The sequence below is a fragment of the Anabrus simplex genome, chromosome X, assembly GCF_040414725.1.
Source record: "Anabrus simplex isolate iqAnaSimp1 chromosome X, ASM4041472v1, whole genome shotgun sequence".
Lineage (NCBI taxonomy): Eukaryota > Metazoa > Arthropoda > Insecta > Orthoptera > Tettigoniidae > Anabrus > Anabrus simplex.
This window is the reverse complement of record NC_090279.1, coordinates 174,419,347-174,442,823: the sequence shown is the minus strand read 5'-3', so window position 1 is coordinate 174,442,823 and position 23,477 is coordinate 174,419,347. Positions and strand designations below refer to the sequence as shown.

General features: G+C 38.8%; 1 long non-coding RNA gene across 2 annotated transcripts; it reads right to left on the bottom strand.

Moving 5' to 3' along the window:
• Positions 1 to 4,537: 4,537 nt before the first annotated feature.
• On the bottom strand, positions 4,538 to 22,444 carry LOC136886449 (uncharacterized). 2 transcript variants are annotated; one of them, XR_011019018.1, is made up of 5 exons: positions 22,373 to 22,444; positions 13,395 to 13,427; positions 9,114 to 9,140; positions 5,868 to 5,894; positions 4,538 to 4,758 (listed from the first exon to the last, which is right to left on the bottom strand). It is a non-coding gene; the product is annotated as an uncharacterized lncRNA (long non-coding RNA). The 2 variants fall into 2 exon arrangements; XR_011019019.1 differs by lacking the exon at positions 9,114 to 9,140 and having other exon boundaries at positions 22,373 to 22,435.
• Positions 22,445 to 23,477: the final 1,033 nt, after the last annotated feature.

Sequence of the window (23,477 nt, the reverse complement as noted above, 5' to 3'; positions counted from 1 at the left end):
GCTTGGTAGGTGTAGTATACAAACCGCCTAAAGCTCGCCGTCTGAATGACTTAGAGACTGATATTAACAGACTGTTACCTATGTACCAACATTTTATAATGATGGGAGATTTTAATACAAATCTTCTAGATCCAGATTCTTCCGAAGCCACCCATCTATTGAATACGTTTCAGGCATGCAGCATGGCGGTCCTCCCACTTTCTCCCACTCACCACACTAAAACTTCACACACACTACTGGACCTAATAGTAACGAACAACCCTGACAGAGTAATACATCACGGCCAGATATCTGCTCCCGGACTGTCAGCCCATGACATCATCTTTATGTCTTACGCACTGCAATGCCCTAAACATAAACCTAAGTACGTGACTTACCGAGACTATAGCCGTATTAACAACGAAAAATTATTGGAAGACGCTTTTTCGATGCCGTGGCAGGAGATAACTCATAAAACTAATATTGACGACATGGTCACCACTTTCAATAACATGATACTACACATTTTTGACAAACATGCCCCTATACGAACAGCACGCGTCTGTAAAAGACTCTCCCCGTGGCTAAATGATGATATTAGAGCAATGATGGCTAAGCGGGATGCAGCTCATAGGAAATATAAACATTACCCGACGGAGGAAAACTTTATCTATTACAAACGACTACGTAATAAAACGACTCAGACAGTAAGAAACGCTCGACTACGGTACGCCCATGACCTTATAAAACCTGACGTAAGACCCGCTACTTTATGGAAGTCAATCCGCCCTTTTGGACTAAATAAACCGGACAAGGTAGACGATTTGGAAGTTTCTCTTGATGAATTGAATAATCAATTCGTATCCTCCCATGTACAATTAAACGAAGAAGCAAAATAAAATCTTTTGTGTGCATATTACAACACACCACCCGTAGGCAGAGACAAATTTTATTTTAGTTATGTCTCACCCCTTCAAGTGAAAGCGGCTATCATGCGAATCAAAACTAAATCCACAGGGGTGGACAATATATGTATTATAATGCTAAAGAAAATTATCGACGCTATTATTCCAGTATTGACATTCATATACAATTTCTCCCTTCAAAATAGTGTATTTCCAACTGTCTGGAAAATGGCCCTGGTGCATCCTTTACCAAAGATAAAATCTCCTAGACTAAACAGTGACTACAGACCTATAAATTTACTGTAAATAGCAGCCAAGGGACTCGAACACATAGTGCATAATCAAATCACCAACTATCTCAACGACCACGACATATTAGACCCACACCAGTCAGGTTTCCGACGCAATCACAGTACATGTACTGCCTTACTAAGCGTGACTGACGATATAAGACAGGCTATTGACGAGCCAAAACTGACTATCCTAGTATTATTGGACTTCAGCAAAGCATTTGACTCTGTAGATCATGAGTTGCTCCTATCCAAACTTTATCACCTAGGGTTCTCCTACAGTACTCTGAGATGGTTGGGAGCTTATTTACACGAAAGTCAACAACGTGTCACCAATCAAGGTGCATTTTCTTCGTGGCAATATGTAAAACGAGGTATCCCACAAGGGTCAACCCTTGCTCCTTTGCTATTTTCTGTCTATATCAACGACCTACCTAATCAGCTGACACATTGTAAACGTCACATCTATGCTGACGACGTACAATTGTACATCTATGCAAAACCAACAGACGTTTTGACAGCAATCGAGAAAATTAACATGGATCTAGAGGCCATAAGTAAATGGTCTTACCAGCATGGACTTATTTTGAACCCAAAAAAGTCCCAAACTATAGTAATTGCCCACCCAAGACTTATTTCCGACAATTTCCGCATGTCCATCCCCGACGTACAACTTCAAAATCAAGTTTTGCCCTTTTGCAAGAGCGTAAAAAATCTCGGAGTAACCATTGACCAGCACCTCTCGTGGACGGATCAGGTAATATCTGTGAGTAGACGAGTTTTTGCTACGTTGCACACATTAAACAATTTCAAATTTACTTTTCCGTTCAGTTTAAAGAAGAAACTAGTTGAAACCCTGTTCTTCCAATATTCGATTATTGTGACGTAGTTTACAAAGATGTGAAAACCGAGCTTCGAGATAAACTACAACGTGCACAGAATGCCCGTGTAATATTTATATGTAATCTGAAATTTTCATATCATGTTACCCAGTCTTGTCGAACTCGGATGGCTACGCCTTGAAGACAGACGCAAGCTGCATACCCTGACTTAATTGCACCGAATCCTTACCTTACAATCCCCATCTTACCTGTATTAACGATTTCATAGCCTTTCTGAACACCATGATAAAAACACCAGAGCGCTGAGCTCGACACTGCTCGCTATTCCTAAGCATAAATCCTCAACCTACAACAATTCCTTCACTGTTGTGGCCAGCCGTGAATGGAACTTCCTTCCGCAGGTCAGAGGTATATCAAACCACGGAAGATTTAAAAGTATGAGTTCAAAATATCTCTATGAAACGAGCTCGTAGTTCGACAGTCTTCTTCTTCTTCTTCTTCTTCTTCTTCTCCCCAGGGTCCTTCTTCTTCTTCCTCTTCTTATTATCATTATTATTATTATTATTATTATTATTATTATTATTATTATGTCCGCCTCCGTAGCGTAACGGTTAGTGTTATTAGCTGCCGTCCTCGGGGGCCCGGGTTCGATTCCCGGTACTGGCAGGAATTTAAGAATGGGAGGAAGGCTGGTATGTGGTTGAAATGGTACATGCAGCTCACCTCCAATGGGGGTGTGCCTAAAAAGAGTTGTGCCACCTCGGGATGAGGATACGCGTTCACTTTTACTTTTATTATTATTATTATTGTTATTATTATTATTATTATTATTATTATTATTGAAATTTGTTGTATGCTAATTTCTTCGCAGGAAGCAAAATGTTAATTTATATTTGTGTATTATAGTAGTTATTTTTATGTACAGCAGGATAGCATAGTACCGTAGTAATTTGTTTCAGACTCTTTTTTCATTTATTCAGTATGTTATATATTTTTATGTTAATTATGTATTTCACTGGTTAAGTGTAAGATAGGGACACGTGTCCCTAAGTTTGCCAGTTAAAATAAATCATGTCTATCTATCTATCCAAGTCATTTGCCTGGTGTGAAAATGTGAAGTACGGAAAACCATCTTCGGGGATGCCGACAGTGGGGCTCGAACCCACCATCTTCCCATTACTGGATACTGGTCACACATAAGCGACTGAGCTATCGAACTCGCATTTTTTTGTAATTAGCATTCCAAACTCCTTCAGATTGTCATTCCAAATGTTCAGTCTCCTTTGTACTTCCTTTTCTCCCTTTCACCAAATCACCACATCATCTGCAAACACCAAAGCATTCACTCCATCACTACTGATACTCTGTTTAACGTTTTATGATTTCGTCCAACAATATCATAAACAATAATGGCGGCAGTGCACTTCTTTGCTTGAGAACTTTTATTGTATAAACTGTTTCAGAGTCATCACTCACCGCTTGTACACTGCTTTTACTCTCATGATACAACATTTTTATCTTGTTAATTAATAACGTTTTACACTCCTTTTCAGTAGGCATTCCCATACATGTTTTCTCTTAACTGTATCATAAGCTTTTTCTAAATCCAAAGATAAGAAGATGATTTCGTTGTTCCTCTCCAGATACTTTTCCATTATCGTTCGCACTGTAAATATCAAGTCTATTGTTGATCTATTCGGTCTAAAGCCATATTGTTCTTCCTCTAACTGTGTTTATATTGATTATGCAGGGTAAAACGGATGAACGTGGGGATCGCGATCGACGGAAACACACTTGTCTGACGAACGTACGAGATTGTCCTGGACTAGATTCGACTAGACTGATGAGGACAGCCGAACATCGTACAGACTTCACTGATTGCGGACAACCTTTAGTAATGGAGAAGGCACTACAAGAAGAAGAAGAAGGAGAATGGCATTTCTCACAACAGGCTGTGAGAAATGTGTAGAGTCCTCTATGTGTGCAGAACAACAATGCTTTTTATAATGTTCCAGAAACGAATATTTTGAGTTGTTAAACAAGCGAATACTTACATAAATTGTTATCTGTAACTGAATATTTCTTGAAGGGGATCATAGACACTGTAAGCTGAAAAGAACTTGTGCGAATAATCTGTGTCCATACGTTTACATGTCTATAACATTTCGTCTCCGTGCATTAAACACAAAAGCGAAATGATTGCCAGAATAATTCATGACTCTAATTAAGTGCAAGCCTTTCAGTATAGGGACCATATACTGATTAATTTAAGGTAATCTGTTCATTATATTTTTACAAATATAAACATTAATTATATATATTATGTAATAAGCAGACAACGAAGAGTTCAGTGGTAGCTGCAGCTCATTGTAGGTTTGTGGCGTTTAATTACATTTCTGAGCACCGCAATGGCAGACAGTGGATCTGGATGACAATAAAGGCACAGTAATTTTTCCAAGCGCTTGCTTTATCACGTGGTGTTAGGTAAACAAGGTAAATAGGGGTATTATATGAACATAGATAATTTTTAAATTCTTGTTTATTTTTTGTTAAGATAAGCACAATTTTCTTTTATACTGAAGAGGTATACAAGCAAAGCTCTTCTCCACTGCGAACAATCAACGTAAATCATGATGTTGGTAGGTATAGGAAAGTTCTTCGAAAGTAGTGGATCATTCTTTAGACACTTGGATACTTGCAAGAGTACTGGATCATTTAGATTTAGTTGGGTAAATACCCACCCTAGAAAGAAGAACAGTGAGAATATTATTAAATAAGTGAATAAATAAATAAATCAGTAATCATCAAATAACTAATGAGTAAATAAATGAACTAATTAATAACTAATGAAATAATGAAATACATAAATAGTAGGGCCTACCATACAATAAAACAAGCATAATGTTTAATAGATATAAATTACGGTAAAACCCCGGTGTGTGCCGATACTGTACTCTAGGTATATTAGAACTATACTGGACTATATTTAGTGTGGTTTCTATTGCAGTATTTTCTAGTTTCTTTTTAGTGGCACAAGTTTCAAACAATGACAAACGTTTATTCAGATGCGAGGTTGTATTCTATTCGTACTAGCGATAAAAGGTACAGGCCTTAATTTTTTCAAATATTATTCCAACCAAAATTATCTTTAAATTTGTTCGCTTTTGAGGACTTTTTTCAAGAACGGCACCCATTCGGCCCCGCTCAATTTACAGAATTGTTTATTGCTGAGCTATGGAGAACGTACGATAAATCCTAGAAAAGTATTTATGATGGACCAGAAAAGAGAACTACATACTGCTCTGATGGGTAGATGTGAAAACGGTTGACTGTAATAGTCTGTCTCAGGACTGAACAATGTGTTCGGGGCGGTCATGAACGGCGGCTTAGTTCAGCTCAATTTGTGAAATGTATCTGACCGCTGACCGCGGTGTGATGTGACCGCTGAAGGAGGAGACTTCATTGAAAAATATATTGATTCCAGTGAAAAAATGTTTTCTTGCTGGACCATTGAAGTCTGTTTCAGTGTGTGTGTTAAATTATATGAATATACTTTCTGAAGTATTTATAAAGTGTAAAGATTTACTTTGAGTCTCCAAATTCCCTGTGCTCACGAGATGCATATCTACATTGTGTTTAAAGTGTTTGTATACAGCATATACAACATAAAGCGACATGGACGAATATGGTAACATTGCTTAGCATGAAAAAAATAGCTTTATTTTATAAGGAACAGAATACTGGTAATATTCTATTTAGATTCTGAGTCTTGTTTCTTGGGTGTGGTGTCATAACTTACAAGAAAGTCACTCTATGCATTTTATGATATGATATTGGCGTACTGTACTTACCGGTACATAGTAAAGACCCTCTGGTATCTGAAACAAGAAAGAGAGAAGTGTTTTATTTATACATTTTTGTTCTGACGGCGGGCATCAAAATACCCTTTCAAACCAAAACAATGTAGCACATGCATGGAATGCCAAATGACTAGTAGCTATAGAAACAAAATAAGGACAGGCCAGAAATCTCTCACCTTATGTTTTCAATATATACGTATATACAGCATATATAATCGCGCAATACGTTAATGAGGGCATTTTGTTGTATAAGTTGTATAAGGAACAAGTGGACCTATAATATAATGTTTGTTGTTTGTATCTGAATGAGTGGTAAATTAGATTTTGATGATACTTAAATATAATTCTGAATACATATTAAGGACACATGGCTGTGAAGACCGCAGTAAAGTAGAAGCAAATATTTTGGACATAACTTGGACAAGGAATTATTTTAGGTCGATACAAATTATCACATTAAAATTATGTCATTTACAGTAAGCTACAAAAGTTGAAAACTAGAAAAGCAGCTGGAATTGATAAGTTTTCGGGAGATATACTGCAGACAATGGGTTGGGATATATACCATATATAAGTACATACTTGGTTATTGTTTGCATGAAGGAACTATACCAAATGAATGGAGAGTTGCCATGGTAGCCCCTGTGTATAAAGGGAAGGGTGAAAGACATAAAGCTGAAAATTACAGGCCAGTCAGTTTGACATGCATTGCACGTAGCTTTGCGAAAGCATTCTTTCTGATTATATTAGACATGTTTGCGAAATTAATAACTGGTTTGATAGAAGACAGTCTGGGTTTAGGAAAGGTTATTCCACTGAAGCTCAACTTGCAGGATTCCAGTAAGGTATAGCAGATATTCTGGATTCAGGAGGTGAAATGGACTGTATCGCGATTGACATATCTAAGGCATATGATAGGGTATATCATGGGAGACTACTGGCAAAAATGAGTGTAATTGGACTTGATGAAAAGTGACTGAATGGGTGGCTATTTCTAGTAAATAGATCTCAGAGATTTAGAGTAGGCGAAGCTTTATTTGAACCTGTAATAATTAAGATGGGAGTTCTTCTAGGCTATTTTTTGGACCTTCATGTTTTCTTATACATATAAATCAATGGTATGTGTAAAGAAGTGGAATCAGAGATAAGGCTTTTTGTAGATTCATGTTATTCTGTACAGATTAATAAATAAGTTACAAGATTGTGAGCAACTGCAAAATGACGTCGATTATGTTGTGGGAAGGACAGTGGGCAATGGTATGATGATAAACGGGATTAAAAGTCAATTTGTGACTTTTTCGATTGTAATTACCACATTGATGGGGTGGAAGTTCCCTTTGGGAATCATTGTAAGTACTTAGGTTTTAGTATAAGGAAAGATCTCCATTGGTGTGATCAAATAAATATGATTGTTAATAAAGGTTACAGATTTCTGCACTGGGTTATGAGGGTATTTAGGAGTTGTTGTAAGGATGTAAAGGAGAGGGCATGTAAGTCTCTGGTAAGACCCCAACTAGAGTACGGTTCCAGTGTATGGGATCCTCGCCGGGGTTACTTGATTCCAGAACTGGAAAAACTGCAAAGAAAAGCAGTTCGATTTGTTGTGGGTGATTTCCGACAAAAGAGTAGCGTTACAAAAATGTTGTAAACTTTGGCTATGTATGGTGTGAAAATGTTGCTCATAAGGTCGGTTGGTGTATATATTTCAGTGGGCTCTGCAGACTGATATGTAATAGCAACTCTGGCTCGGCGAGGAAAGCAACGGGAAACTACCTCACTCCTCATTTCCCTATTATGCCTCTTAAGTGATGCCTAGGCCATCTATGATTGCTGATGGCGTAGCTGTTAAGGATCCAACCAGCGTTAGCGCTGACGGACTGAACATACATACATATTATTAATGGTATAGGTTCACATATTTTCAAAATTGCTCATTTAATAAATCGTCGTTAACGATTAACATCATCACTCATTTTTAGAACATTCATGGATTTTTAATATAGTCTGTAAATTCATTTTTAATTAATTAATTACTAATGCCAATTTCTTATTAGTTTTATATTATATGATTATCAATTAAACAGTCTAATATTTATTATATTTTCGTCAATAGTTAATTATCGGTGTTTATTATCACAATAAACAGTTAAGAATTATTAGTTCAACAAATTGTATCAGCCTAATTTATCTTAATTGATTATTAATCTCTCTAATATTCTTGGCTTGATTATTAAACTTATTTCGATGAATAAAAATTTATGTTAAAAATCATCGCCACCAAAATTTAATACAGGCTTCTCATTACCTTCACTTCATTTTATTCTCATAGGAATATCGTCTCAAATTATCATTGATTAATACCGATGTCCTGGTTTAAATAACACGTGGTTATTAATTTAAATTTTCCTTTGCGATCACAGAAGTTTGAATTTTTCTCATTTTTCATTGCCTTCACCTTTGTTTTCAGTACACTGTAACATGGTATTCAAATGATTGATCTAAACCTTACATCTCTAAACTCTCCATCAGTGTAGCAATGCATTGTTCATCATTGGAATGCAATAAATTCTTTCCTCTGCCAAAAATTCCTATCTTCAACATGATCTGAAATCTTGCACATTGTCAGAACATGCGAAGTTGAGAAATTCCACATATTCCTACTTTTAAAAACACCACTCAAACGTATTCATCTAATTAGTTTATTAGTTCTGATACAGTCAGGCATTAGGCTGTAAGGAATTGAAACATTATTTCTGAGAATGATAACGAATTTTGATAAAATCAGGAGCATTTAGAATCTTAAGAAAATTTAATCTGTTATTTGTGTTATTATCCAGTAAATGTCATTTTATTTTGAATTCCAGTTCGTAAATTTCTCGCATGGAACTTCAGGGGAAATAAATCGTCGACAACATAAATGAAAAATTTGTACACGTGTGATTTCAAAGACAAAAAGTTAATTAACAGCCATTAATTTGTAATTAAGCAATGGTATTGCTTTGTTATTTAAGAAATGTATATTTTGAGTGGATTCATGTGTGGTATTTGCCACGTGCCTATCTTTATACACGTCTAGTGCCAAAAATTTATGACTTTAATAAATGCCCTATAATGTATTGGCAATATTGTGGTTCAGTTCTGAAGCTAGTTTTTTGGGTGTCAAACCTTAACTTATGGGAATAGCGCTCTGTTTAGTATACAGTACGATTTTTATTGTAATTGTTGCACTGTACTTACGTTGCCATCAGAATCCGCAGACTTTTCCTGAAAAATTAAAACAAACAAACATTTTATTTCTAAATTTCATACTGACGTTGGGTTGTACGACCTGTGACAATAAAGTTCGGTGAATAGTCCTGTACTATCAACATAGATGAACAATGCACGACAGTGACCTTACTGTCCTTCGAAATAGTCCCCTCCCATAAGTATGCACTGCTGAGATCGGCGAAACATGTCCTGGAAATTTTGCAAGAAGGCTCCCTTCGGGATGGTGTTCAAAAGCCTCGTCACATTTTGTCGGATGTCAGGAATATCGTCAAATCTGTTTATTTTCAAAGCGAGTTTGAGTCGTGGGAATAGGAAGATAGCCTGTGAAGCCTCTAAACGTGCCTGCTTCTGATCGTCAGTCAAGTGATGTGGTACAAGACGACAGCATAGTTAATCGCCGATCTTCGTGATTAATATCCTCACCTTCTCAATGTTTTCGTCACTGACGGCGGTCGCCGGTCTTCCGCTACGGGGGTTGTCAGAAACACTTTCCCAGCCTCCTCGAAAACGGGCGAACCATTTGTACACACACTTCAAGGACAGTGTTTATCTTCATAAACACGTACCAGCACCGCATGCGTTTCTTTCGGTGCCTTGCCAAACTTAAAACTATACTGTACATTGATCTTTTGGTCGTTCATGTTCCTGTTCGCAGTTCAGAACCAACGCACTAAACACACACTGTGTCAAACAGGTCATACACGGCACACATGAGGCTCAAAGGAACAACGTTGGGAGCAGGTGATCAAAACTTGCTGCTACGCAGGTGCAGCGTTGTTTGTCGCCAGTGTTGCCGAATCGACCGTTCTGACTTCCCCTTCACCGAATTTTATTGTCACAGGTTGTAAGATTTTTTTCAAAACATCAAAATGATAGCTTCGGGCTTGAAGGACAGATGATTTGTACTGAATGCGTGCAAACAACAGAAAACTGAAACTAAAAATATCTGATGCAAAGAACGTACCAAAACAAGGATACTCCGGAAGGCTGTCACCTTAATTCCTTATAAATAAAAAATAAAAGCTGTTTCTGTACATTAATCAGAATTGCTGTGTCGACCGTGTACGCATTAACAAGGAAATGCACTTTTTAATTTTCCGTCATATGTCTGTCTATACGTATGTATGTATGTATGTATGTTCGGATATCATGCGAAAATGGGTGAAGGGAATTGTAATGAAAATCAGTATCTAAAGTCGGGAAATTATGCACTGCAATATACGATAAAAGTAATGTTATTCATGCTGAGTGAAATGGTAATTTAGGTAAATGCCTAAAATGTAATTCTCAAATATTTATGTTATTAGTGGGCCTATCAGTAAATATTAATTTACTACGGTTACCTATAATTACATTTCTGATCATTTATATCTTATACATACCGGCTATGATAACAGAGATATTAATGAATTTAATTTTTTGTTTCTAAGTCCATATCAAGGACGAACCACGAGAAAAAGGGAGAATAGAATTTAATGAAATTTGGGATGTAAAGCCTGGAAATAAGGTACTAGAGTTTAGGCTATAAATAATTTTATTTACGCCGGGTGAAAAAGTAATTTAGGGGAAGGAGCCTAAATTTTTTTTTAAACGTATGCTATTGGTCCTATTGAAAGGTATTACTACCGTAACAAAAGTTCTAGAGAATATATTATGTTCCGATCATTTATATCTCGTACAGTTTTAACATACCAACTATGATAATACAATGAATTTAGACGTTTGTTGGTTAGTCCGTATCAGCTCCGAGCATTGCTAACATGGAAATATTGTTCAGTCATGTTAATTGGTGATGATCTTTGTCGTGATTATCTTAAGGCGTAAAACCGCATGGTCATCGGTCCGTATAGTGTAGACAAGGGAAAATGTAAAAATGATTATTAAAATGAGAAAAATAGTAACGGAACGATCGCTTGAAGAATAATACAAGAGAGAGTCGACAAAGAAGGAAGGACAGCCTTTACATTAGATGCCCTAATACAATAGAGTCGAAAGAAAACGAAATGTTAAAGGGTACAATAACGAGAGCTCATAAAACATATCGACAGTAATATTACATTGACCATTGTGGTGATGCGATTTGTTTCTTCTGTTGCCACTCATCTCCGATAGATGGGATTGCTGCTGTGGGTCGAGTAAAATAACATGCCTGAATATTGGTGGAAAGTAGCTGGGGATTTAAATAACATTGCAAATTCTATATGATTGTTTTGCAGCTAGTAATTGTAGCGTACAGTTGCTCAGTAAGTTAATTAGCGCACGTTGTAGTATAAGTTGTATCAAGAACAAGTGAACCTGTAAATATAAAGTTTGTTGTGCGTATCCACTGGGCTGGTATCCACATGAGAGGTGACTTATATTTTGATGATAATTTAATAATAAAAATGCGAGCATCCTATAACATCAGGAAGGACTAACCCAAGAAGTGGAAAATGCAATTAGTTACAAAATGAATGGGAAACGTGAGGATTGCCTTCGATAAGCAAATTAAATTGTAACAGTTGCTGACAATGCAAAGGCAATGAAGAGAGTATTGGGTGAAATCCTCCCTAATTCTAACCTCAAAGTAAACACTAAAGCAATGTTATATGTAACTCAAGTAAAAAACGGCAATGAGAGAAATGAACAGGATAGCGAACGTAATTATCTTGGAAGTGCCTTGACCATTGACAGCAGAAGTATCCATGATGTGAGAAAAAGAAAGCCTCCATAACCAAGGAAACATGTACAAGGCGGCAAATACCTAAAGATTAAAACAAGTACAGTAGATACAGTATTTGGGGCGTACTTCCACATGGATATTAAAGTTGCACGCCGGAGGAACATGGAAGACAGCAACTGGAAGCATTAGATATAATGATTTACAGAAGAATAACGAAGCAATTTGGATACAGATCAAAAGTAACACCCATCTATCCAAGAAATAGGTTAATAAAGTTGATTATTGCTTTAAGGGAACGGCTCTGAGGACCAATGTTCTTATTTTCAGTAAAAGAGACATTTGTTATCGCTGCTACAAATAAATAATCTCTATGTCTTTCAGGAATATCCTTAGTGGCATTCCTTAAAATTATATGAGGTACGCCCTAAAATTCCTACTACACAATTTAAAGATTTATCGGAAGACAGAGTAGATACTTCATTGACCACGAGCACTTACCATAAAACGTACCACACCGCCGCTACCAAAGAATCAGCCCCACACGTCTAAAAATCCCCCGTCTTCTGCCTTAGTGAGTAGAGCAGACAACTTCTGACGTCATGTGTCTACTTCCCGTCCTGGAGGGAGAGGAAGTTCCCCCTGTGTGGGTTGTGACAGCGGCAAATGTTGGATTAACAGGTGTTTCTCAGTGAGTGTGCCGGATTATTACACGGCCTGTGTGAGTTGTGGCACTGGCGGATGTTGGAGTAACAGGTGTTTCTCAGTGAGTGTGCCGGAGTATTACACGAACTGTGTGGGTTGTGGCAGCGTCAGGTATTGGAGTAACAGGTGTTTCTCAATGTGTGTGCCGGAGTATTACACGCTCAGTGTGGGTTGTGGCAGCGGCGGATGTTGGACTAACAGGTGTTTCTCAGTGAGTGTGCCGTAGTATTACACGCCCTGTGTGGGTTGTGGCAGCGTCAGGTATTGGAGTAACAGGTGTTTCTCAATGTGTGTGCCGGAGTATTACACGCTCAGTGTGGGTTGTGGCAGCGGTGGATATTGGACTAACAGGTGTTTCTCAGTGAGTGTGCCGGAGTATTACACGCCCTGTGTGGGTTGTGGCAGCGGTGGATATTGGACTAACAGGTGTTTCTCAGTGAGTGTGCCGGAGTATTACACGCCCTGTTTGGGTTGTGGCAGCGTCAGGTGTTGGAGTAACAGGTGTTTCTCAGTGAGTGTGCCGAGGTACTACAAGCAGGTACAGTTGGTGGTCTCCATGCAGAAATGTTCTTGTAACTGGACGCAGAAGGACTGCTCATGGATGGTGCAGACGGGATATATTTAAGCACATAGTGGTTTTTTCCTTGAAATGGGATCAGTTCGTTTCTGGACGTAGTTCATATTTAATAAAATATCTACTGAACACCGCTATAAGTCCTGACAGAGGTAGATTCACATTGTATATGCATTTCAATTAGTATGCATAAGCTGACCTCATGCATTGGTAATATTCTGCTTCACGTCTGATCTCCGTTCATTGTGTGTCATAGACTAGCGTTTGAGAACTATGTCGATTTCTGTCATAATTGAGGAACTGTACTTACCGGCTTTGCATAACTCTGCTGCGTGGCAACTGCCTGAAACATCAAAACAAAGAAATATTTGTAATATTTTTGCAGTGACAAGATACTACAAATAATCTTTCAAACCAAGAAATAAAGAGAGGACTTGACTGGAAGAACAGACGATTAAGACAGAATCTGTTCAAACCAGCAAACTGGAACTGAAGTGACCGGCAGCAAAAGAGGTACAAAGATTTCGAAATATGAACGACAGTACCATTGCCTCTTTCCTTCTCCTAACTTACTCTCTATGTATATATAAGTGCTGTAAGTATTTTATTTGAAGAATGTCCGCTGTGACATGGGAATCACTAGCAATTTTGTGTTTGCATTTCGATACATTTTGATACGATAATTCCTTTGGAACATTTGAATTATTCGAGCATTATTTTGTTAAGAAGGAAGCTATATTTTCCTGTTCGACTTTGTAAGGGTTATTTTACATGTTTTCAGTCTGTGACACAAAATAAATACATTGTAACACATACAACACTATAATAAACTTGTAAAAATACACACTAATAAACTAAGAATGGCATGTTGCCATTGTAGCTTTCACGGCCCGTACTTATAGACATGATACTGTGTAGGCATTTGGGCTTATGGCTGTCAAGAAAATAAGGTGAAATTCTTTTCGTTTCGCAGAGAACTATGTTTAAGAAGCCTTTCTCGTGGACAGTCGAGATTTTCTTCTGATGACGCAGAGCACAGTTCTCTGCGAAACGTAAAGAATTTCGCCTTATTTTTTTGACACGGCATAAGCCCAAACGCCTATACAGTATCATGTCTAAAAGAATGGCATGTCTCATCCACTAGAGCGTCGTCATATTCTTTCAAATCATTTTAAATCTAGCATGTATATATGTGTGTGTGTGTACGTTCCGTAAAATTGTTAATGATTGAGAGTTGAAGATATTATGAATAAGTAATAAAAGAAGATTGTCACCGTATTATATACAGAAAAGCTTCTATTCTTATTCAAGTTGCCGATTAATCGTCCGTCACTTTCAGCAACTGCGTCCGTTCTACAGTTGCAGTTACTTGCTCAAAATTTCACCAAATATACACAACGTGCTACTGAGGAACGAGAAAGGTGTTTCTCATCACTAAATAGAAAGAAGACATTTCTGAGAAATATAATGACAACTTAATAATGATTGTATGGCCTCAGCTACCGTGTGCAGACATTTCAACTTGACGCCATCTGGCTCTCTGCTCGTCAATTTGACGTTCCGTTTTACTCTAGGCCCACTAGATAACAGACAGAGTAAACCGAAACTCTCCTGGGCGTCTGCGGCTGAGATTTAATGATTTTTGTCGGGTAAACACCAAATTTGTCACCAGAGATCTTTTACATGCCGACATCGTACAACATGAAGTGTTGAATGGACTTTTTTTCCGCCCTTCAAAAATCCGACTACCTCTGCCGGGTTTGAACCCGCCATCTTGGGATCCGGAGGCCGACACTCTACCGCTGATCCACAGAGGAAGCTGTAATAACAACGGAGAGGTAGAGACGCCCAACGTATACAATAGTGTATATACATACATATGATCTGATATATTTTGAGGATGCTGTTCTAGGACGAAACATGTCATTTTTGTTTTAATTGTGTGTATTACTTAGGGGTATGTTTTAGTGTTATATAATTATTTTCGATAGACTGAGATGCTTTAAAGTTACACCAGCATTATTTAGCAACTAGCTTGACTTGTTCGTGCAGCGCGACGTTTGATTAAAGCGAAACAGAGTTACTTTTGATATCTCTTTTGAATTTTGAGTGGACTTGCCTCTCTGTCACAGACAGCGCGTTCTTACTTCTCAGTTGTCATTGCTTTTCTCAGCAAAGTCTTTCTTCTAATGAATGAAGTGAAACACCTTTCCGTTCCTCATCAGGCATCGGTATGTTAGCAATAGCACGTTCAGACGTAGAAGTCAGTGGAGTGCGTGTCTTTATTCTTTTCCAGAGAATTACCTGCGACCCTTCTCGGTCACATTTTCCTTGTGACCGAGACTGTGTCTACGCAACAGGCTTCTGCTTCAAGAAACATAGCCAAAAACATCGTTTGGAGTAACTGTATTATTATTATTATTATTATTATTATTATTATTATTATTATTATTATTATTATTATTATTATTATTATTATTATTATTATTATTATTTCATGTTTGTGGGTTACTGTAGTCACGTCCTAGTTCGTGAACCATGGGCAACGGCTGAGTGGCCTAGTAAGTGGCCCTGAGTGTCGGGATACCAGTTGCTATGGAATGGGAGTGGGCATCTCGGACATATTCTGAGTCGTGGCCCTCCTTGTGCTCAGGCGGCTAGGACTACACAATTCACCGGTGGTCCATAACCCGTTAGAGGAGAGATCCTCACTTGGACTATGTGCAAGTAGGGCAGCATCCTGCTTCATGAATTTACCGATCTCAGAACACTTTAAGCAAGCCTCGGACCTATGGGAGTAATGGAGTCCCACTCCCATTTGACAGGCGAGGGACTCCTTGGAAACAACTTGGCGAACTAAATGGAATTCGATGGGGAGCTATCAATATTAATGGGGCTTATGGAAGAAAGAAGGTAGAACTTGCTGAGTCAGCAAAGAGGATGCATCTGGATGTGCTAGGAGTAAGTGATATTCGGGTAAGGGGAGATAAGGAGGAAGAGATAGGAGATTATAAAGTGTACTTGACGGGTGTTAGAAAGGGAAGGGCAGAGTCTGGGGTAGGGCTCTTTATCAGGAATACCATTGCACGCAACATAGTTTCTGTTAGGCACGTAAGTGAGCGAATGATGTGGGTAGATTTGTCAGTGGGAGGAATTAGGACAAGAATTGTGTCCGTGTATTCACCATGTGAGGGTGCGGATGAGGATGAAGTTGACAAGTTTTATGAAGCATTGAGTGACATCGTGGTCAGGGTCAACAGCAGGGATAGAATAGTGCTAATGGGCGATTTCAATGCGAGAGTTGGGAATAGAACTGAAGGATACGAAAGGGTGATTGGTAAATGTGGGGAAGATATGGAAGCTAATGGGAATGGGAAGCGTTTGCTGGACTTCTGTGCTAGTATGGGTTTAGCTGTTACGAATACATACTTCAAGCATAAGGCTATTCACCGCTACACATGGGAGGCTAGGGGTACCAGATCCATAATAGACTATATCTTAACAGACTTTGAATTCAGGAAATATTTTAGGAATGTACGAGTTTTTCGGGGATTTTTCGATGATAGAGACCACTATATGATCTGTAGTGAACTAAGTATCTCTAGGCCTAGGCTAGAGAAAGTGAAATCTGTCTGCAAACGAATAAGGGTAGAAAATCTCCAGGACGAGGAAATTAGACAGAAGTACATGGATATGATTAGTGAGAAGTTTCGAACAGTTGACAGTAAGCAGGTTCAGGATATAGAAAGTGAATGGGTGGCATACAGGGATGCTGTAGTAGAAACAGCAAGGGAATGCCTAGGAACAAGTGTGTGTAAAGATGGGAAAAGGCGAACATCTTGGTGGAATGATGAAGTGAGAGCAGCCTGTAAACGTAAAAAGAAGGCTTATCAGAAATGGCTCCAAACAAGGGCCGAGGCAGACAGGGATTTGTACGTAGATGAAAGAAACAGAGCGAAACAAATAGTTGTTGAATCCAAAAAGAAGTCATGGGAAGATTTTGGTAATAACCTGGAAAGGCTAGGTCAAGCAGCAGGGAAACATTTCTGGACAGTAATAAAGAATCTTAGGAAGGGAGGGAAAAAGGACATGAACAGTGTTTTGAGTAATTCAGGTGAACTCATAACAGATCCCAGGGAATCACTGGAGAGGTGGAGGGAATATTTTGAACTTCTTCTCAATGTAAAAGGAAATCATCATGGTGGTGTTGCAAACAGTCAAGCTCATGGGGAGGAGGAAAATGATGTTGGTGAAATTATGCTTGAGGAAGTGGAAAGGATAGTAAATAAACTCCATTGTCATAAGGCAGCAGGAATAGATGAAATTAGACCTGAAATGGTGAAGTACAGTGGGAAGGCAGGGATGAAATGGCTTCATAGAGTAGTCAAATTAGCGTGGAGTGTTGGTAAGGTACCTTCAGATTGGACAAAAGCAGTAATTGCACCTATCTATAAGCAAGGGAACAGGAAGGATTGCAACAACTATCGAGCTATCTCATTGATTAGTATACCATGCAAAGTATTCACTGGCATCTTGGAAGGGAGGCTGCGATCAGTCGTTGAGAGGAAGTTGGATGAAAACCAGTGTGGTTTCAGACCACAGAGAGGCTGTCAGGATCAGATTTTCAGTATGCGCCAGGTAATTGAAAAATGCTACGAGAGGAATAGGCAGTTGTGTTTATGTTTCGTAGATCTAGAGAAAGCATATGACAGGGTACCGAGGGAAAAGATGTTCGCTATACTGGGGGACTATGGAATTAAAGGTAGATTATTAAAATCAAACAAAGGTATTTATGTTGACAATTGGGCTTCAGTGAGAATTGATGGTAGAATGATGGTAGAATGAGTTCTTGGTTCAGGGTACTTACAGGAGTTAGACAAGGCTTTAATCGTTCACCTTTGCTGTTTATAGTTTACATGGATCATATGCTGAAAGGTATAAAATGGCAGGGAGGGATTCAGTTAGGTGGAAATGTAGTAAGCAGCCTGGCCTATGCTGACGATTTGGTCTTAATGGCAGACTGTGCCGAAAGCCTGCAGTCTAACATCTTGGAACTTGAAAATAGGTGCAATGAAATGGTATGAAAATTAGCCTCTCGAAGACTAAATTGATGTCAGTAGGTAAGAAATCCAACAGAATTGAATGTCAGATTGGTGATAAAAAGCTAGAACAGGTCGATAATTTCAAGTATTTAGGTTGTGTGTTTTTCCAGGATGGTAATATAGTAAGTGAGATTGAATCAAGGTGTAGTAAAGCTAATGCAGTGAGCTCGCAGTTGCGATCAGCAGTATTCTGTAAGAAGGAAGTCAGCTTCCAGACGAAACTATCTTTACATCGGTCTGTTTTCAGACAAACTTTGCTTTACGGGAGCGAAAGCTGGGTGGACTCAGGATATCTTATTCATAAATTAGAAGTAACAGACATGAAAGTAGCAAGAATGATTGCTGGTACAAACAGGTGGGAACAATGGCAGGAGGGAACTCGGAATGAGGAGATAAAGGCTAATTTAGGAATGAACTCGATGGATGAAGCTGTACGCATAAACCGGATTCGGTGGAGGGGTCATGTGAGGCGAATGGAGGAGGATAGGTTACCTAGGAGAATAATGGACTCTGTTATGGAGGGTAAGAGAAGTAGAGGGAGACCAAGACGACGATGGTTAGACTCGGTTTCTAACGATTTAAAGATAAGAGGTATAGAACTAAATGAGGCCACAACACTAGTTGCAAATCGAGGATTGTGGCGACGTTTAGTAAATTCTCAGAGGCTTGCAGACTGAACGCTGAAAGGCATAACAGTCTATAATGATAATGTATGTATGTAATTATTATTATTATTATTATTATTATTATTATTATTATTATTATTATTATTATTATTATTATTATTATTATTATTATTATTGAAATTTATTTATGTCGCACGGACACAGATAAGTCTTATGGCAACGATGGGATAGGAAAAGCATCGGAACGGGAAGGAAGCGGCCTTGGCCTTAATTAATGTATAACGCCAGCATTTGCCTTGTGTGAAAATAGGAAAACGCGGACAAACATCTTCAGGGTTGTCGACAGTGGGGTTCGAATCCACTACCTCCCGGATGCAACCTCACAGCCACGAAGCCCTAACCGCCCGGGCAACACACCCACTATCATTACTATTGGGTGTATTAGGTGGTATTTGGATTTTTCAGTATGATCTATTTCTAACTACATCGTTTTTGGTTATAAGGGGAGTATGCGCTCCCTCCATTTTCCCTGGCTTTTTGGGGATAACAAAACGCAATTTGCTTCAAGATTCGGCTGCGTTAGATTCGATGCCTTCCCTTTAAGTAATGTATTAAATTAAACTAGCTGTTGATAGCTTTGTGTCTGTCAGGTTATTAGCCTGGTAGCTGGGGGATCCTCAAGTAGCACCTCTTAAGGCTAAGCTATGAGGTATTCTAGGCAAGATGAGGTATAGGAGAGTTTCCCTTTGCTTCCTCACTTGATCAGAAGTGCTATTGCAGCACTAATGCGTAGTTCTGCTCAAGACCACCCCTACCTGAAAACTTTCAAACTGTCATAGCCATATTTAGAACATAACTAAAACACACGATTGTAGGAGTTAAATCGTTTTCTAAGTATCGACAGGCTCTTCAGTGCTTGAACACTCAAAATCGCATTGCAGTGAGACAGTACTCATTATCTAGCCGCTAGAGGAATTCATATAACAAGGAAAATTATCGACTCGTCAGCATTTCTACTGGTAGAGCTCATGAATCTTTATAATTATGTATAATAACATTTTGTTTGTACATTGCTCAGATTTATAAAGAATGTTATTATTTCTGTATCGGTCGTGTCCACAGTAACAAGGAAATGCACTTTTTAATTTTCCTTCCTGTCTGTCTGTCTGTCTGTCTGTCTGTGTGTACGGATATATGTACGCGCATCGTGAGAAAATGGCACAAGAGAATTTGAAGAAAATCGTTATGTATAATCGGGAAATTAGGCTCTACAACCTAGTCCATAAATAATTTTATTCAGGCTGAGTGAAGTGATCGTTGAGAGAAAGGCCTAAAATGTAATTCCCAAATATCTATATTATTAATGATCCTATCGAAAAATACTACATTAATTATATAGAATTAAGCTTTCGTCATTAATTCATGAAGCCATAAAATGGTAAGATCTTGTAGTTATAGGTGTGACCCTTCCATGTGGAATGGTTTTCCGCCCGTATGAGGAGTCACATACTAAGGTAGATTTTAGAGTTATTCATGCATTTAGTCATAAATCCACCCATGCATTTACTCATCGATTCGAAAGCTCTCTCCTCAGTTGGTGGTTATCCGTGCCTGCGAGAAGAGTTCATTCATTCATTCATGCATGACAATTCAGTCATGGAATCATTCATTAATTAACTCATTCATGCATTATGTAGCCATACGCATAGTGTCTGTTGAATATGGAGGAGAATCTCTGTACAGACTTATGAAAAATAAATAAATAAATAAATAAATAAATAAATAAATAAATAAATAAATAAATAAATAAATAAATAAATAAATAAATAAATAAATAAATAAATAAATAAATAAATAAATAAATAAATAAAACATTAAATAAATAAATAAATAAATAAATAAATAAATAAATAAATAAATAAATAAATAAATAAAAAATAAAACCTTCGACCACTTATGTCTTATACAGTTGTAAGGTTTTGTCTATGATAACAGAGATGTTCATAAAATACAATTTTCGTTGCTAAGTCCATGAAATGAAATGACGTATGGCTTTTAGTGCCGGGATATCCCAGGACGGGTTCGGCTAGCCAGGTGCAGATCTTTCCATTTGACACCCGCAGGCGACCTGCGCGTCGTGATGAGGATAAAATTATGATGAAGACAACAGATACACCCAGCCCCCGTGCCATTGGAATTAACCAATTAAGGTTCAAGTTCAAATCCCCGACCCGGCCAAAAATCGAACCCGGGACCCTCTGAACCGAAGGCCAGCACGCTGACCGTTCAGCTAACGAGTCAGACACTAAGTCCATATCACCGCCGAACTATGAGAAAATGTGAGAACAGTATTTAATGAAAATGGGCATGTTAAGTCGGGGCATATGGCAGTACAGTCTAGGCTATTAATAATTATATACTCGCTGGCTAAAATGGTAGTTTAGGGGAGGGTCCATAAAATTTAACTTTTGAATACATTTGTTATTGGTCGTATCGAACATCGTATCGAGAATAAAGTTTCTGATCATTTATGACTTATACAGTTTTTACCGTACGACAATCTATATCATCACCGAGCTTTCTTTTTAATGCTAGAAACATCTTTTGCCCCTACCTGCACCATATGTGAGGAAACTGCGTGTATTTGGAAATAGCGGAAGTGTAAAGTGTTGAATGTGAGGAAAGGACAATTTAAGGACGACACAAACACCCAGTCCCCAGGCCATGGATATTAATCATTTACAATTAAACACTCCTGACCCGCCCGGGATCCGAGCCCGGGGCCGCCGAGTGAGAGGAGTACGCGTTGCCTCTACACCACGGGGCCGGACAACAGCGAAATACTGTTCAATTGTGTGCAAAACTGTTTGGTCATCGGTCGGTATCGACAAGGAAAATTGTGAATATGATTATACAAATTGAGAAAAAATCGTAAAAGGAACGATCGCTTGAGAAGACAAGACAAGGAGGGAGTCATGAATGAAGGACGGATTCGCTTTGTATTAGAAGCCCTAATGTCACGGAGTCGTAAGGAAACGAAATGTGAAGGCCTAAAATATCGAAAGCCGGCCCCATGGTGTAGTTGTAGTGTGCCTGCCTCTTAGCCGGTGGCCCTGGGGTTGATTCCCGGCCATTCCCGTGATTAGAATTGAGGAGCTATCTGAGGGTGAGATGGCGGCCCCGGTCTAGAAAGACTAGAATAACGGCCAACATGATTCGTCGTGCTGACCACACAACACCTTGTAATCTGCAGGCCTTCGGGCTGAACAGCGGTCGATTGATAGGCCAAGGCCCTTCTTGGCTCTAGTGAAATGGAATTAGGGTTAAAATATCGAAATATCATAAAACTGATCAACAGTAGTTTTATATTGACCATTGTTTGTTGAGATGTGATTTGTCTCTTCTACTGCCACTCATCTCCTATAGATGAGTAAAACAGCCCGCCTGAATACTGGCCGAAATTAGCTTGGGAGTTAACTGGGTACTGGAGCTAGTACAGTGCAAAATTATGAAAAGTGGCCAGAAAATTGAAAAACAAGGAACTAAGTTAAAAACCTTACCAGCACGAGCAGTAGGACACAGAAGGCAACGATGATCTTCATACTGATACAAGGCGTATTCTGACAATGCTTGGTGCTCCCCTGATTAATATATACCTGAATGTTTATTGCAACATGAGACTTGTTATCGAGTCCGTGCAGTGTAAATAGAGGCGCACATGCAAATATATCGATAAGGCTGAAAGAAAAAGAAAAGATTACGAAATTGCTTGAACATGTAGTTAATTATTTTTCCTGGCTTAATTGGCACGTGGAGATTTCTTACTTAGATATGCCCCTGGACTGGGGTTCTATCCGGAAGTAGTGGCGTCAGCTCTCCAAGGCCTTTGAAACCACGCCAACCGGTTGTCGTCGTCCAAGTACAACTTGTTAGGAGCGCCATATATACGCTTCTATAAGAAGGCAAAATTCTACGACAGCGAAATTCTACGCAAATTGTTTCTCGCAAAGAAAACACTCCGTTGTGGATGGAAGAGAATTATTCAGAACTCGAACCCGGCATGGGAAAGCGATCAGTGTGTTGTACGACGAACGGTGCGGAATAGCATTCATTCCCAAGTACCCACCTCGATGAACCGCGTACGTTCACGACCGAGCACGGCGCTCCGTTTATGATGGCTACGATTGAAATTCGTTGACGACTCAGACGCGGAGTGAAGCCCGAGCATAACCATTACATGGCGATGCAGATTATGCGTGTCCTTTTGTTTGTTCGCTACGTTCAAATCCACCGGTGATACAGCGAAACTCACTGGCGTCGACGTGAGATGTCCATCGTGCGGTATCCCTCATTCCTGTAATCGATTCCCGAGACGATACAGAACTGGATGGAGCGGAAGAAGGGCGTGTTTCCGATGGTCGTCAGTTACGAGGGGTGGGGTGGATTCAAATATAAACGGGATATTATTTTTATTTAAATTTGTTTATTGGAAAAACACATGGCAATTACAATTTATTTTTCTTCACATATTCTTGTTTTGGATATGCATTTATCCCAGCGTATGAACAGCTTTTTGATGCCCTGCCGTTAAAAAGAACAGGGTCGTGTCACCAGCCAGTTGGGCACGACGTCTTCCACATTCTCGTCATCTTCAAATCGTTGCCC